The following is a 15,358-nucleotide window of genomic DNA, read 5'->3' as shown; positions in this document are numbered from 1 at the left end:
GCCACTACTGCATGACACCAACCTTTATGTGCTCTCTCATAGTTTGTGTTTTGTCCCGTTTGTTGTTTTAGTCATTTTGTGCTCCCTTGTTTTCGCTTCACTTTCTCCTCATCCTCCAATCAGCTGAGGCAGATGGCTCCCTGATCCTGGATCAGCTAGATATCTCCTCCTGGTAAAAGGGAGTGCTTCTTCCCCAGGTCACTCACGTGGGGCGGTTGTCCAATCCTTGGGAATCTCTACTATTCTTTATGTTACTGTATGAAGGCAGTTCTTGTGACTGACCTTATATATTCAAATTAAACTGGCTTGCTTTATACAAATTGCCAAAATGGATTTATAAAAATACAAGTTTCAAGGAAAAGAGCAGAAAAGGATTTAGAGGTACAAAGAGAAAACACATTTAAAAAACAGAATGCTGGTCTAGATGAAGCTCAGAAACAACCTGAGTACTGGATGTAATGAAGGTGGAACTAATGAGGGAGGTGGATGCAGGTGAGAGAGAAATGTGGGTGGGGACGCAATCAGCCAGCGCAGGCTACAAACAAACAAAGAGAGCAGAGGGAAACCTTTTCTAGAACATCTGATTTTCTCCCTTGTTGTACAACATAACTGCAAAACTGTCATTTGTCTGAGAACTGTGTTGTGACTCTCATAATAACTAATCCAAGTAGAAACCCATAAATATTAGAGTAAAGGATTACAGCTGTTACTCATGCATGTGAAGCTCAGCATAACCAAGTGAAATCTGGATTAAAGCTAAATCCTTGATTCTTCTTAACAGAACAGAAACGTGTGCAGAAACTGCATTTTTAAGACAAAGTCTTTAATCACAGTTTAGAAGAAAATATGCTGATAACGGGCCCCTTTTGTGCGATACAAACCAAATCCAGAAATGCATCAAATTCAACTTTTCCAACCGTGGCTCAGATCAAAGAAAATGAAGCGCACACCTGGGACTGCACGCTGATTACGAGGCTAAGTCATTTCGGATAAGCGCTTCGGCTAAACGACAGTTGGTGGCACATCGTAAGTCAGCAGGAGTGAAACGTGGAGATGGGAAGAGTGACACGCAGACGCAGAGAAGAAAGAGAACAAAGTGTGGGAAGCAAAGTAAGAAAGAGACAGGGCAAAGAAGATATGAAAGAATGGCCGGTGGGGATGAATGAGAGCTGAGAGGATGTTTCCGGAAGCTGTTTAAGAATTAATCCAACAGCGAGTGGTAAGCAGAACACAAATACATCAAACCCAGCCGTACAGCTCCCCGTGCTGAGGCAGCTGAAAGGGAATATTATAAAGATGCAAATGTGGCCCATTTACTGAGGTGCAGGAGCTTGGATTGAAATTTTGGATTTGTGTGTGTGTGTGTGCGTGTGTGCCTGTGTGTGTTTGGCGTGTATATAAATGTCGATTTAAGCAAAAGGACATTGAGACAAATGCACACACTGCCGATAAGATGTAATAGTTTCTGCAGTGTGTTCATTTACATCCTGGGCTGCACTGCCTCACACGTTATGAGGCTGAGATGCCGAAATATTAAAGAAATGGATTGAAGCAAATAGACTTTTAGAATAAAATGATACATGTCATGAATTGATTAGATCATTTTGAAAGGACTTAATGCACAAGACATGTTGCTGACCCAGATGCACGTGCACACACACACCATTAGCCATTAGCCTTGCTGCTCCACTACAAAACCCGACAGCAATGCAAACGTCAAACAGTGGCAAACATATGGAAGTGCTGTGGCGAACAAAAGACTTCCCCACTGGAGAGCTTCTTCACAAAAGATATTTCCGCTGCGCGCTCGTTTTCAGAGAAACTTCAGGCTGCTGTCTGAATAAACTTTCAATAAAGGGTTTCTGTCAAGCAGTGACATTTCAGCTGTGCCTCTAAATTAGAGGGGAGGTTTTGAAAACAGGTCACCTTCTCAGCTGCTCAGCATTGTGTTCCCATCTTTTGTACATGCTGATTGCTAAGCAACTAAGAAATTATTGGAATCAAAAAAATGGCAGCTCATTTCACTGCAGGAGTTATTTTAGCTTTTAAGTTGGCGGCTTGATGCCTGTTCTATAATTATAATTAATGTGAGAGGGCAACCTCACAGCACAAGGTCACCAGGTTGATTCAGGGAAGAGTCGGCGTGTTCTTTGTCTTTAACGTACGGTATTGAACTTGCTCTAATTAGAAGATCATGGTGCCGATTATTAACCTTCATCTTAATTGCTTTTCAGGTTTGAGATACCTGGATATGTCAGCCCTTGTGATGTAGTTTGGTTTGTGATGTTCTTTTTCAGACATCTATTGCTTTCTGAGGCTTTGATTTTAGACAATTGTATTTTTTTCGCACAAAAAGTGACCCTCGTTAAAAGACTGGAGTGCTAAGTTATCAGTTAATTCTAGCAACCTTGGTTTCCATGCTTTCATAGACAGTGTAGGTGTCTTTAGAGCGGTGGGTTCAGCAACTGTTCGACTCAGCTTGGGCATTTTGTGTCACTTCTTCTAAATCTCCTAAAATGCATTAAACAGCAAACTTGGTGCTCTGCAAGATTACTTCTCAAGTTTGTGTGCATAAAAGTGTCAGAGAATAAGCTGGGACTAAGTGACTCAGACAAACAGAAATGTTCTAGGCCCCAGACCATTAAGCACGGTCTCATAATTCACCAGTAAGAGAGTGGTGAACCTACATGGGGCTGTGTAAAAAAATAGCTAGCTATCACAAATAGTTGATTGCACCGTTTAGGGAGCAATCCCTTTTTCACACAGGGCCATTAGACTTGGATTTTTTTCCCCTTAATAATAAACACCTTCATTCAGAAACTGCACTTTGTGTTTACTTGAGCTATTTTTGTCTAATATTTAAATTTGTTTCATGATCTGAAACAATTAAGTGTAGCAAACATACAAACAAACAGGAAATCAGGAAGGGGGCAAACACTTTTTCACACCGATATATTTGAAACCAAAACTCCGTGTTGCAGTCACTGAAGTGTTTGGGCCACACTTGTAGAAAGCTTCTGAGTCCGTCTTCCACCACTGCTATAAGCTGATTTAGCCACCACGAGCTACAGAGGCACATTTCTTTTTTCAAGCTCTCCACTTGACAACGTTTAGCGACAAAGGTGCCGAGCAGAGTGCCAGAGGCTGGGAGAAAAATACAAACAGAAAATAAAGAAGAAAAGCTGCTTGGGGTGAACTGAGGCACTGCAACAGATGGCTCACCCCACTTCTCTGCACGTTTTAAAGGTATAAGAGGTCACACACTCATCAGTGAGACTAAGCCTCAGACTTTCTGCGAGTACGTGATTGTTCAGTTCAGCACCAAGGACAGCTCTCTCAGGCTGAGGTCTGCATCGAGGTACTTTGCATTTTCTCTCACATGCACAGAACTGAACTGCAATGGATGTCCTTGCTCATATGTATATACAGTATATCCTTTTTTATCCCTGGCAGTGAGCTTGAATATACTTTACTATCATCTGTACTTTGTGTCAGTCACTGACAAAACTGCAGGGACAAGGTTATTGAACGTCAGAGGTACAGAGATCTTAATTAGACCCCTGACAGTCGAGTAGAGTGCAGCAGACTGCAGCTGTCATCTAAACTCTGCTCCGGTGTCACCGTGATTGACTGTGAGGGTGTAATTAAATTTTGAATGAGGTTAGTCAGAAGACAATTGAGATAATTCCCTGCATCCTGCCCACAGACCTTTTGGGTCTGAGGCAGATTCCCACTTCTGGTTTTAGAAAATTTTAGACTTAACTTTACATTTTCTGTGGACTATATTACTGTATTCCATTCATTTTATGACTTCAAGCTCTTATACATGGAACAAACGTTACTTTAAAGAGCAAAATTAAGAGGAACATCTTTAAAAAATGAAAATACTTCTGAAATTGTCACATTGAGTTCTGACCTCTCGTATGGGAAACTCATTAGAAAGTCTAAGGGGAACTTGAGTTATGTACATCAGGGTTTGGATGAATTTGAAAGTGGTTCAGGCTTCGTTTCTCTTTTGTTTTATGTCACTGCTCTGGAAGGAAATGAAAACCAAGAGAGACGGATGCAAATTTAATGCAGGTATGAATCTGTTGAATGAATCCGCTCTGCACAATAAATAAAGTTTATCAAAGACAGTCTCTCATGCATGTATGCTTTAGGGATTTCATGTTATATAAGTCCAGATACAGACAGACACACTAGTGATGCCTAACTAACCAAACATAGTGGTGGATAAGCAGAGGAAGACAGGTGTAGTGATAGTTGTAGCATGATAGCTTAATAGCAATGACAGCAACATCAGGAAGAAGGAACATGAGAAACTGGAGAAATACGTGGTATGCTTGGTATCTTGGTATTTCAAAACCACGTGCCATAGTCAGGTGTTACAGTCTCTTGTTTTGTTTTGGGGTTTTTGGTACAACACCAGATCAGCTGCAGGAGTTCATAACTTGCGGTCGCAGTACTTCAGCATCTAGCTAGCCATACAAAAGAAGAAGAGTGAGCAAAAAGGTGTAACATGTTGTGGCAGCTAATTTCAAATGTTACATTTCTATTAGCTCAACAAACATCAACAAACACACAAACTGTCTGTGTGCAGTTCGTCTCACAGTGTGTTGTTGCTGGCTATAGGCCCAGCTGCTGTTTCACAGGGAGAGAAAAGAAACAGCTAACTTCACTCAGAGATGGAGAAAGAAAAGAAAGACAGGAGAGGAGAGGAAGAAAGGGAAGGACTCCTCATTTAAAGCTTACATGTAAGTCCTCATGTTTTAAAATCACATATTAGTCTGTACATGTGACATTCTGTTTTTTCACATTGTGAAACATGCTGCAAAACCAACTGAGGCAGACTAACTGTGTTATTTAAAGGCAGCATGAAATCCTCTGCAGGTTAGTGCAGGATAAACAGGTTAGTTTGCTGCACTGTGATGGATTTAAAGTAAAGAACAGTGTGTGACTGCTGCACAGTGGCTGCAGTGTCATGGTCACAGTTAGGTTACATCAAGTGTTGCAGAGATGAATTTGCATTTAAGCTGGTGTTGGTTAGATTTATATACTGAACTCCACCTTAATGCCAACTATATACCACAGATCAGCTGATCACAGTCTGTACATTAAGAAAATCTACTGGAGCTCTTAGTAGAAATTACTGTGGTAATTTTCCCTATGCTGAGCCATTTTGATCAATTCTAGGGTTTCTCCACCTGCTGAATTCCACTTTAACCTCTGACTGTACACATTTTCTGTTTAGAGGGGGGCGAGTGGCTGCAGCAGATCCTGAAAATGACATCAGATCTAGAAGAAACAGATACTGTTGAGTGTTGTTGAAAAGTTCATCACCATTCTATTTGGTTCATAAATCAGCAGAATGTATATTAATGAAAATTTTAAATGGTGCAGCACAAATCAGTGAGTGTTTCTTATATTAAAAATGATAAATTTTCTTATGTTGCAGCTGAGAATGTCCTACGTGGCAATAACATAAAGAGGGCTCTTCATAAAATCCGTACCATTAAAACATAACTTGTGGTAAAAACTTGTTATCGTGGGGGGAAGATGTGTTCTGCCCTTTGACCTATATGTTCTCTACCTCCACTGCATTTTATCAAATGAAATGCTGTTAGCTAAACTCCTAATGTTTACCTCTGACCACATACACTTTTCCAAAATATGTGAGCTGTATAACAACTATGTTGCTGTGGACGCGGAGAATTAATGAACGTTGTCTTCAGGCCGTCGATTAGGAGCAAACAACAGAGGCTGCATGTATTATTTACAGGACGCAGAGGGCTCGGTGTCCCTCTAAACCTTTTCCTCGGTGTAGCAAAAAAAGGACAAAATGTTTCCTTCCTTCGGCATATTTAAAAAAAAAACACACTCTATATCCTGGGATAACTCGTTGGACAAATAATACAAATGAACAGAGTGGTGACACAGTTTACTATCTTTAACAACACAAAATTTTATTGCACCAAAGTATTAATATGTTGGTACAACACTTACTATTTTTTAAAAGCCTGTTGTTGTTGTTTTCTTTTCTTTTTTTGGCAGAAAGCACAGTGAAACTGGGACCCAGTCATATAATAACTCTGTTTTGTCTGGTGGTGTCATGGATATTAACATGTGTACATCTCTGTTGAATAAATTGTGAACCACGTTGGCTTACAGAGAAATAGCTGCACAGGTACCCACACTAATGGATCCTATAGTTTTGTTTGCAGTGTTGATAAATTTAACACCTAATATGAACAAAGTGAATCAGCCGGATTTTTCACTTAGGCTGAGTAAATTGTCACTGCTGATTTTTCCCAGCCTTTCTATATAATTTAATGATCAGCTTCATCATGTGAGATAGGAGGCGGGCAATTTCCTTTACATCTCATGACCACCAAGTGCTGCATCATTGCTTTTTCCTGTGTGAAAGATAGAGTGGACGATAGCACTGAGCTCATTTTTACTAATGTGTAAAAACTCCAAACAGTGTTCACGTTTCATTGTGTGGGGTAGTCAGACCCAGACCAGTCTGCCTGTGGTTATGACCACCTTTTGGATGCTCATAACCTATTTGACTCTGTAACTTAGTTTACAAGGCAAATGTTTTCACATATCTTCTCTTGTTATTCAGAAACACAATTTACATATAGCTTATAAAAAAACTAATAATTGTGTTATTCACAAAAAAGGGCCATTGCATTTGTGCCTGGCTGTATAATTAAAAACAATACACCTTTTTCACAGTGATTCATTGACGAAGAATAATGGCAGCAGTAATTAAGTGTTGCTTTTAAGCCACAGAAAAAACAGATTCTTGAGCTTCCAATTAATAAACAAATCTCCAGTTTATTTAAAAAATACATTTTCCAAATACACCAAAATGAAATGAAATCACCAAATGCTCAAAATGAAGCTGATGTGATGCTTCAGGAGTAAATTCCAGGAAATTGGTGGTAAAATCTCTTTAAAGTATCAGCCAACCAACCACTGCTGGATTTGTTCCATATTACCTGCATCATTAACAATATTACATAAAAAGGCCAAGATTCAGGGCCATGTTTCATAGCATTTACTTATCAAAAGAAAGCAAATGTGTTTTACATGCAAATGAAGCAAACTGAGAACAAAGGAGGCAGAAACTGCAGGGAGAAATGTGGGCCTGTGATAAATAAAACCAAAGGTGCAGAACATTCCTCCACCTGAAAACAGAAAAAAGCCTAAACGAAACTCAGACCAGTAACACTGCTGTTTCTGAGGCCAGTAAAACTCCCGAGGATGATCTAAAGGCAAGTTTTACAACAGGAAACAACATTCACATCATTCACAGATACAAAAATGAAAGAATAGAGGGATTTTTTCTTGTTTTTTCAGCATTAGACACCTTAAAAAGCTGAGTTTTTTAGCTTTACTTAGCATCTTAAGGGAAAAAATCAGCGACATCCATAAACTAAATCTCTGTGAAATGAGATCTTTGTATTCTCCTTCTACTTACTCTCTGCTGTTACCAGTGTTGGTCAAGTTACTTGAAAAAAGTAATCAGTAATTAATTACTGATTACTCCCCCCAAAAAGTAATCCCGTTACTTTACTGATTACTTATTTTCAAAAGTAATTAATTACTTAGTTACTTAGTTACTTAGTTACTTTTTGAAAACACGATTTACAACCTGAAGAGGTGATAAAGTGATAGATCTTTCAGCCCAATTCTACTTTTTCTACATAATCCATCATACAAAATGTAATCAAATGGAAAAGTCTCTTTTTTTAACTTGTTTTATTAGTTTTAATCTTTTAACTTTATGCATCAAGCAAAACATTTAATTATATGCAACATTCTCTGACTTGAATAAATTAGTTTAACATTTAAACCTATTTTCTACACATTCCAGCACATAAAATAAAATATTTTTTGTGTTTTCACTCACTCTTTCAAACAGATGCAAGTAAAACACAGCAGAAAATAAATAAAGTCAAAGACTCAGCGGTCCTTTTGCTCTATTTTCACCTGTAAAGCAGGAGCAGGGTAGGCGGAGGGTTACCCTGGTGTAGGTGTGCTGCGGTCAGTTGAAGAATCTGCGCGAGTGTCTCTGTGAGTTTCCCATCACGTCGTAGCTACTCGGTGCTTGCTCGGAAGTTTAGGGGTTTTTTTCGCTGTAAAAAGAAGTTTTCTTCCCACGCACGATGGACGCTAATGTTTTTGTCACTTTTTATGGAATCAAACTCAAAGTAAGGTCAGTACTTCCACACTTTAAACGCTGCACGCTCATACTCTCTCCCGCACTCGATATATTATCCATTGTTGATCTGCACACAGCTGCTGTCACCAACGTCGCACTTGCTTACGTCACTGTCATGAGACATTCTCGCAAAAAAAATCACGGTTTTAGTAACGCAGTAACGCAGCGTTCCTACGGGAAAGTAACGGTAATCTAATTACCGATTTTGCAATAGTAATCCCTTACTTTACTCGTTACTTGAAAAAAGTAATCAGATTACAGTAACGCGCCCATCTCTGGCTGTTACAGAAGGTGGATAATAACAAACATGGCCAAAGTTCCATATATTGAGGTCAGGAGAGCAATAAAGAGGTAGTGCTTTCCAAAATTCTCTAGACTGTCAATTTTAAAATGTTTCTGCATTTGCTCACTAGTGCAACCCCCCCCCCCCCCCCCGAACACTTGACTGTTGTCTGCAAGCTGTTGCCACGTCAGCACAGTAATGCTACAGTCACACTACAGAAAACAGTGACTGACTGTGGTGCACTTAACCTGTTCCTACCCAAAGAGCTTTCTGAGCTTCCTGCTTGAAAATGGCATATCCAAAGTGAATGGAGATTTTCTCTGCAGTTACAAACTCTGTGTAAACAATCTTGGTATCAAAATAAAGCTAACACTTTGATAAGAGATGTAAATATTGCAGCAGATGTTATGGAGGCTGAAACACAGAAGAAGTAGACTTTTTTCCTTGTTGAATTTTAAAAAGTTCTTTGTAGCATATATCCCATTAAAAATATGCTCTATTTCACATTTTAATCCAGAAAATCAGTAATCAACATATAGGTTCAGAATCTTGCCTAAGGACACTTAAGAATTCAGACTGGAAACAGAAGCAACCAGGGATTGAACCACGACCTCCTGACTGGCAGAGGACCTGCTTTATCCTCTAGTTTGTTGTTGGTTTTGGCCTCCATGTGGGTGTGTCCGTGTGTCTTTAAATGAATAAATATAGAACATTTTGAAGCTTTTCTTTAAAACCAATTCATCTTTTTGTACAGCCGTTGTCATTGTGAACATCTGTGTTGCCGCTCACTGTCTGGCTGGAGACCACAGCAGTGTCACTGAAACATTTATGTGACACTGAGTGAACCAACCTAAGACGTGACAGTGTCGAGGGTCCTCTGTCAGCTCAGTCACTTTTTGTTGTGTAGTCACCTCTTTGCATCCCTCTCCACACGCACGTACGTGCACAGCCAGACAGACCGTCTGCAACAACACAGCCTTCTGCTATTTTTGGCTGTAATTAATTCACGGAGGATGCTGTGTTTTACATCCCTTACCGATGGCCAGTGGTCACGTGACCTGACAGCACAGGCGAGAAGTGTCGGGTGCAATGGCGCCGGACAGCTGGCCGCTCTGCAGGGAATGCATGTGTGTGAATTCATTGCATTGATTACTTTGTGCTGCAGCTCCACGTGTCTGTATTTGTTTGGGAACGTCTGTATTTGCACATTCATGCGTTTGTGTGTCTGTGCACTTCAAAGAAGCTGGCCACTGGGGACATAAAGGAGCTAAGCCAAAACATGCGGTTCAGTTGATTACGTAAGAACAGGGAGTGATGCTGGAAGTGAAGGAGGAGATGGATGGGGAGAGAAGAGACGAAGAGAGCTTGGAGAAAAGATGGAGGCTGCTGGACAGACTGCAAGGCAAATGCTGGAAAAATGCAATATGGAGGCGGCAATACTCCAGAATTCAAAGGTTCCTTTATTATATTCATGCTGTGCTTTTGTTTTCCACTCTATGCAAAGATATCACATGGACCAGAGAGCCGTCTGTGTCAGGAGGGATTTGGCTCAAACATCTCAGTCGATTGTGAAGCGCTAAAAAAACCAAACACAGACAGAAATAAAATCAGTGCCCAAGAAACCACTTCAAGTTCCTGGAATCATTGTCACATCTGCTGTGCTCACATAAATGAGACTTCTCTCATTTGTCTGAGCTGCTTTAAATTTTATTGACTTCCAGTGGTCGTGTGAATAAATGTCACCTTTAGATGAGAGAAACAATGGGAAAAAAATGAATTTTGTCATATGTGTTATGATTGTAAAGGTCTCTAATATTTTTTAGGCCAGGCTACAGTCTGAGGGCTTTAATCTAACGTGGAGCCAAATAACAAGCAAAGCTGGCAAAATAAACGGTGTCATTTCTCCGTTACCCTGGCTGAAAGTTAGATGTGTATGCATTACCACAATCCCACCTCCTAATGTACACGTCCCTGTTGCTTTGAAGTGGAAATGTTCCCTACAACAAGACAGTGGGAAGAAAAGACGAGCACAGCAACAACAATGGGAAATCTGGCCCAAATCCTCCTGAATAAAAGCAGAATAGCCAAAAAAAAAACAGAAATCTTTTCTCTACTTTTCTACACCAAAAAAAATCTTTTGTTTTTTTGTTTCATTGGTTTAAATGAGCTTAATTTAAACCAGTGAATGACTTCACATTTGGCTGCATGTTTCTTTGTGCAACAGGAAACATCAACAGTAAGAGCTCTTTATGAGAGACTAGTGCAATCGTAGACACTTCATCATGCTACCAAAAGCTGTGTTGTGTTTGCCAATGGAGAATGAGAAGAGGACAGCTGTTGTATTACATTACACAGAGTGGCTTTATTCTCTTTTCAAATTGAGATAAAATAAGCTCCTCCACTTCTCTACCCCTGTCCTCAGCAGACCCTCCAGCCAGCTGTGTGAATGTGTGTGACATTTAGATAAGAGTTCAAAGAACATATGAATATATAGGATTTGTAATTAATCACTACAACAGCTTCATATTCCTGCATAAAAAGGAATATTCTGGGAGCTGCGGTGTCAGAAAAAAATCTTTCTTCCTTTAAATTCAGATGAGCTTTTTTGTGTTGTTTATTTAGAGTTATATTTTATATTAAATAAAGGAGATTTAAAAAATATGTGTGTCATTTAACCACAGTGTCAGAGGCCAAACTACAGAGTGACGTTTAGCTTTACAACTCTAACAGTAAAGGCACAGTTAGTTCCTCTGGTCGACATTTAAATCCTGTTAACACATAAACAGTTACACAAAGCAGCTGCACATTTTTTAATACAAGACTTAAAATTGTGTACAATTTCTAAAGGCGTTTAAGAAGCCACCGTAATAAAATTAAAGACTACTTTTAAAAAAACTAGTACCTAAACTAAGGGTACACTAGGCTCACAACCCTACTGCAGACACCTCGAGAATAAACAGTTTCAGTCCTACAGCTGGCAGCAGATGTAGCTCAGCTGTTTCTCCAGTTGTGCTTTTTGCTGTTATCCTTGTCCCTTCTATGAGACAGTACCTGTACGAGTGATTCAACACGATCAGCTGGATTAACGAACATTACCAGAGTCCCATGAAATGACCTCCAGTTGATCACTCATGTTTCAGACTCTGTGAGGGTGGCATGAGGTCCTGAAGTCCTCTAGCTGCACCTGTGCTCACATTCCAGCACCATTCCCCACCACAAATGGCATGTCCACCTCCAAACATGGACTCGACTGTGGTATCGTTTTAGACCGTTTCAAAAAAGGTCCAAAGATCATACAAAGAAAAGACAAAGGTTCCCAAAGATGCACTACAATGAAAAACAATCCCAGCTGTGACGTAAAGGATGAAATGATGGCGCTCTGCTAATCTGTAAATATGATACATTAATACACAGGCTATGTTGGTGATGGTTTTTTGTTCTTGTAGTGAATGTGGATTTCTGAAACTAATCTAAGGGAAACATGTTAATGTGACAGTCACAAGAAGTCCCAAGAAAATATGCTTCGCGTGCCCTCAGCCGACAGACGGATAAGTGCTTGGAATGAATATTCATGTTGGTTATCTCCTGTTTCATTATCTAATCATTGGTTCCTGCTCTCATTCGTTCTGTTCCTGTTAGTTTGATTTCCTGCTTTTGGTAATTTTCTGCACTGTTTGCTGTCAGCCCTGTTATCTGTGTTGTTGTCACACCTTTCCTCCGTCCCATGCTCGCATAATGAATACGATGGACTAACTTAGATGTCCTAAGGAAGCTTTAATACGTTTTTTGAGGCAATAAGTTTGTTTTTTAATGTTCTGGGAACTGATTAGATTTCACAGTGTGTGTGTGTACAATCAGTTAATCACTCAGCAGGATGTGCTGTATGGACTCCGCAGCTTCCTTTGTTCTCCGTCAGGTCGTCTTGTTCATTTAGTCCAAGCTGTTCAGCATTTCTCTTTGTCTCTTTGTTATTTTCACAGTTATTCTTCTTTTTTCCTTTTTTTTAAAGCTTTTTGTGTATTTTTAATCCTTTTTATAGATTATTTCATAGACTTGGCATTTTGGCTGTTCACCATATGGACCTTTTCCTCACTGCCTGCCTCTGTGAACGACAAAAGTTTGAATTTTTTCTGAGCCTCTCTCCTGCATTTATTAAACTCTGATTCCTAATCATTCTGCTGTTCAGTGCAAGCAGCTCAAGTGGTCTTTACCAGTGTAATAACTGTGTAATAAACACAGTCAATTTTTAATATTTCCTTTAGTGTCCAAACACCATATTAAGAACCTCAATGATTTCCACATTCACTCTGCTGCCATTACAAAGAAATGCTGCTATGGTAAATCCAATAATTATGTCAACACACGTCCTTCCATCAACCTATTACTTCTCATTCATCTGTAACGTCTGTGTCTGATGGTTCAGAGTCCTGGCTTGAATGAAAACGTATCACTTGTACCACTGTTCTCGTTTTTCCTTGAACTGCTCTTAAAGCCCTGCTTCTCCAGATGTCTTGATGCACGATCACTCATCCAGGTAAGGAAACCCCAGAAAGTTAATTCGGTTCATCTGGACGTAGCGTTTTCAGTGGAAATGTAAAATTCACATGAACAGAATCAACTTTCTGGGATTTCGTCTCTGCGGTTTTTACATTTTACATTTTGACACATCTGGTCTAATCTTGCAAGGACACAAAAAATAAATAAAAATGAAAAACCACAGAATCATCACATTTGTGCTGCATGAAGAATATTTTAATGCACCCATAACCTCACAATAAAAATCTTCAGCTTCACGACTGCAGAGGCTCCAAGGAGAGAAAAACCCTGGGTTTGCTTTGCTCCAGCTCATTTGTGCTGCGTGGGGAAATCAACAGCAGGGCTTTAGTGTGACTGCTCCTGCCTTTCTGGACTTTGTAACTTGTGCTTGAGAGCAGCTTTAGGTCTCTTTTTGGTGACAAAGGATCAGATCACAGTAGCTCAAACAAGCTTTTTTCCCCATTTCAGTTTCAGAAGGAAACCCTCTCATTCAGATTAGCTGTTTTATTCACAAAAAGTAGAATCAAGAAGATTATGAATGCATTGTGTTGGTTATGAATAGTGTAGAATTAGAGGGTGCGAGCAGAGAGAAAGCTATCAGTGATTTTTTTCTTTATCTAAATTAACTAATTTTGAAGAAGGAAGGAAGAAAGATTCATAGATAGTCATTTCCAATATTTAGTCTTTATTATAGTGAATAATAACATTTTAATTTGTTAAATGTTTGTTTTTAAACCTTCCTGTTGTTGTTGTTTCTGGTCTCAGTGAAAGCTCACAGAGCAATGACTTCTCTCTCTCCACTACGTTTACGCCTCAGAGCTGCTAAGCACAACCTGTCATGAAGTGCGAAGTGTCTGAGCTGCTGTGCTTTATTGAATGAAAATCTGGCTTTTCAGGGGTTTTCTTTTGAAATTCCATTTCAAACAACTTTCTTTGTTGAAAGTTGTTTTTCTATTTCCCTTCCCTTATATTTCCAGTCAGAGAAAAGATTCACAGCACAGCCCGAGGCCCTCGACCTCTCCTGTGGTTTATTGTGAGGAGCAAGATGCCGGACGCTTCTCAGCTCAGGAGCGACGCGACAACTTTGGTCTGTGTCAGGCAAAAAAACCTCCAAAGATTTGAATGGTCAAAGGTTTCACGACTCGACGATGTGCATCATCTTATTTAATGTGCTGTTAGATCTGATGACTTGTCATCTTAGGTACGTGACAGTCCGTGACTGATTCGTGTGGAAATGCAAGCCATGTGTGACACATTCACACCGGCAGCGACATTTATGCAATTCAACAAACGACCTGTCTGGTTGGTTTCAGATTGTCTTTTGATCACCTGTAAATGAAAATGAACTCATTGAAAGAATAACAAACTGAGAAACAACAGACACAACATGTCCGGAGGAAGGAAGTGAAAATGTGAGAGTGTTGAAGTGTAAATTGTTTCTGTGCCCACCCTTATTGGATTCCAGATTAGCGAGTACTAGACAAAATCAGGTGGTTAGTACTCTCGCCTCACAGCACCAAGTTTCTGAGCTTGAAGCCTCTGGTCTGGTGGAAATTTCCTCACAAGCCGTGACTTTGAAATGAGGGAGGAAAACCAGAATTGTGCATGTTACTGTAGGTTAATGTGCTACTGGGCTTAGTTGTGGCCTAAAAATAGATGGTATAAAAACTACAAAGAACTAGAACCAGATGATTCATATAATTTCTTTGTTTCTGAAAGCCATGACCACAGTTTTGTCTTTTGCCAATCCTTCATGTCCTAAATGTGTCCATCTTAGACAGCTGTGGAACAACCACAAACAACCATTTGCATCATGTCATTTTGGGGTCTTCAGAGTGTCTCATGTTTGTGAAAACAAGACAAATAAGAACGAGTGTGGAGGCTGGGAACAGAGAAGCTGTCATTCTTGGAAACCTGATTTTGTTTTTTGGGCCAGTGTCTGTCCTCAGGAAGTTATTGCTGGCTTTTTGGCATAGTCTAATTTTCTACCATGGCCATGTGGAACAAAGACATGGAAGAATTGGCCCTTTGGGGAGTATTTTTCAGCTCTTTTTTAAATTATAAAGTAGGTTAACATTGACTGTTGAAAAAGTCAAGATCCGACTGAGCCGTTCTTCTTCTTCTTCTTTCCCAGGATGTAAGAAAAACAAAACAAACAATGACATCCTGTCAAAGCTGCCAGTGTGGCTCACTTATGGTGGCATTTATCAGTGTCACCCACCTTCCCAGCACACCACTTCCTAACTAAAGCTGCCTCTCTCAGTTAACTCTCTTCATTTGAGTCCTGCACTTGTGTCCTACATCCTCTC

Source organism: Maylandia zebra, linkage group LG13 (assembly GCF_041146795.1).
Source record: "Maylandia zebra isolate NMK-2024a linkage group LG13, Mzebra_GT3a, whole genome shotgun sequence".
Classification (NCBI taxonomy): Eukaryota; Metazoa; Chordata; class Actinopteri; order Cichliformes; family Cichlidae; genus Maylandia; species Maylandia zebra.
Note: the sequence above shows the minus strand (reverse complement) of the source record.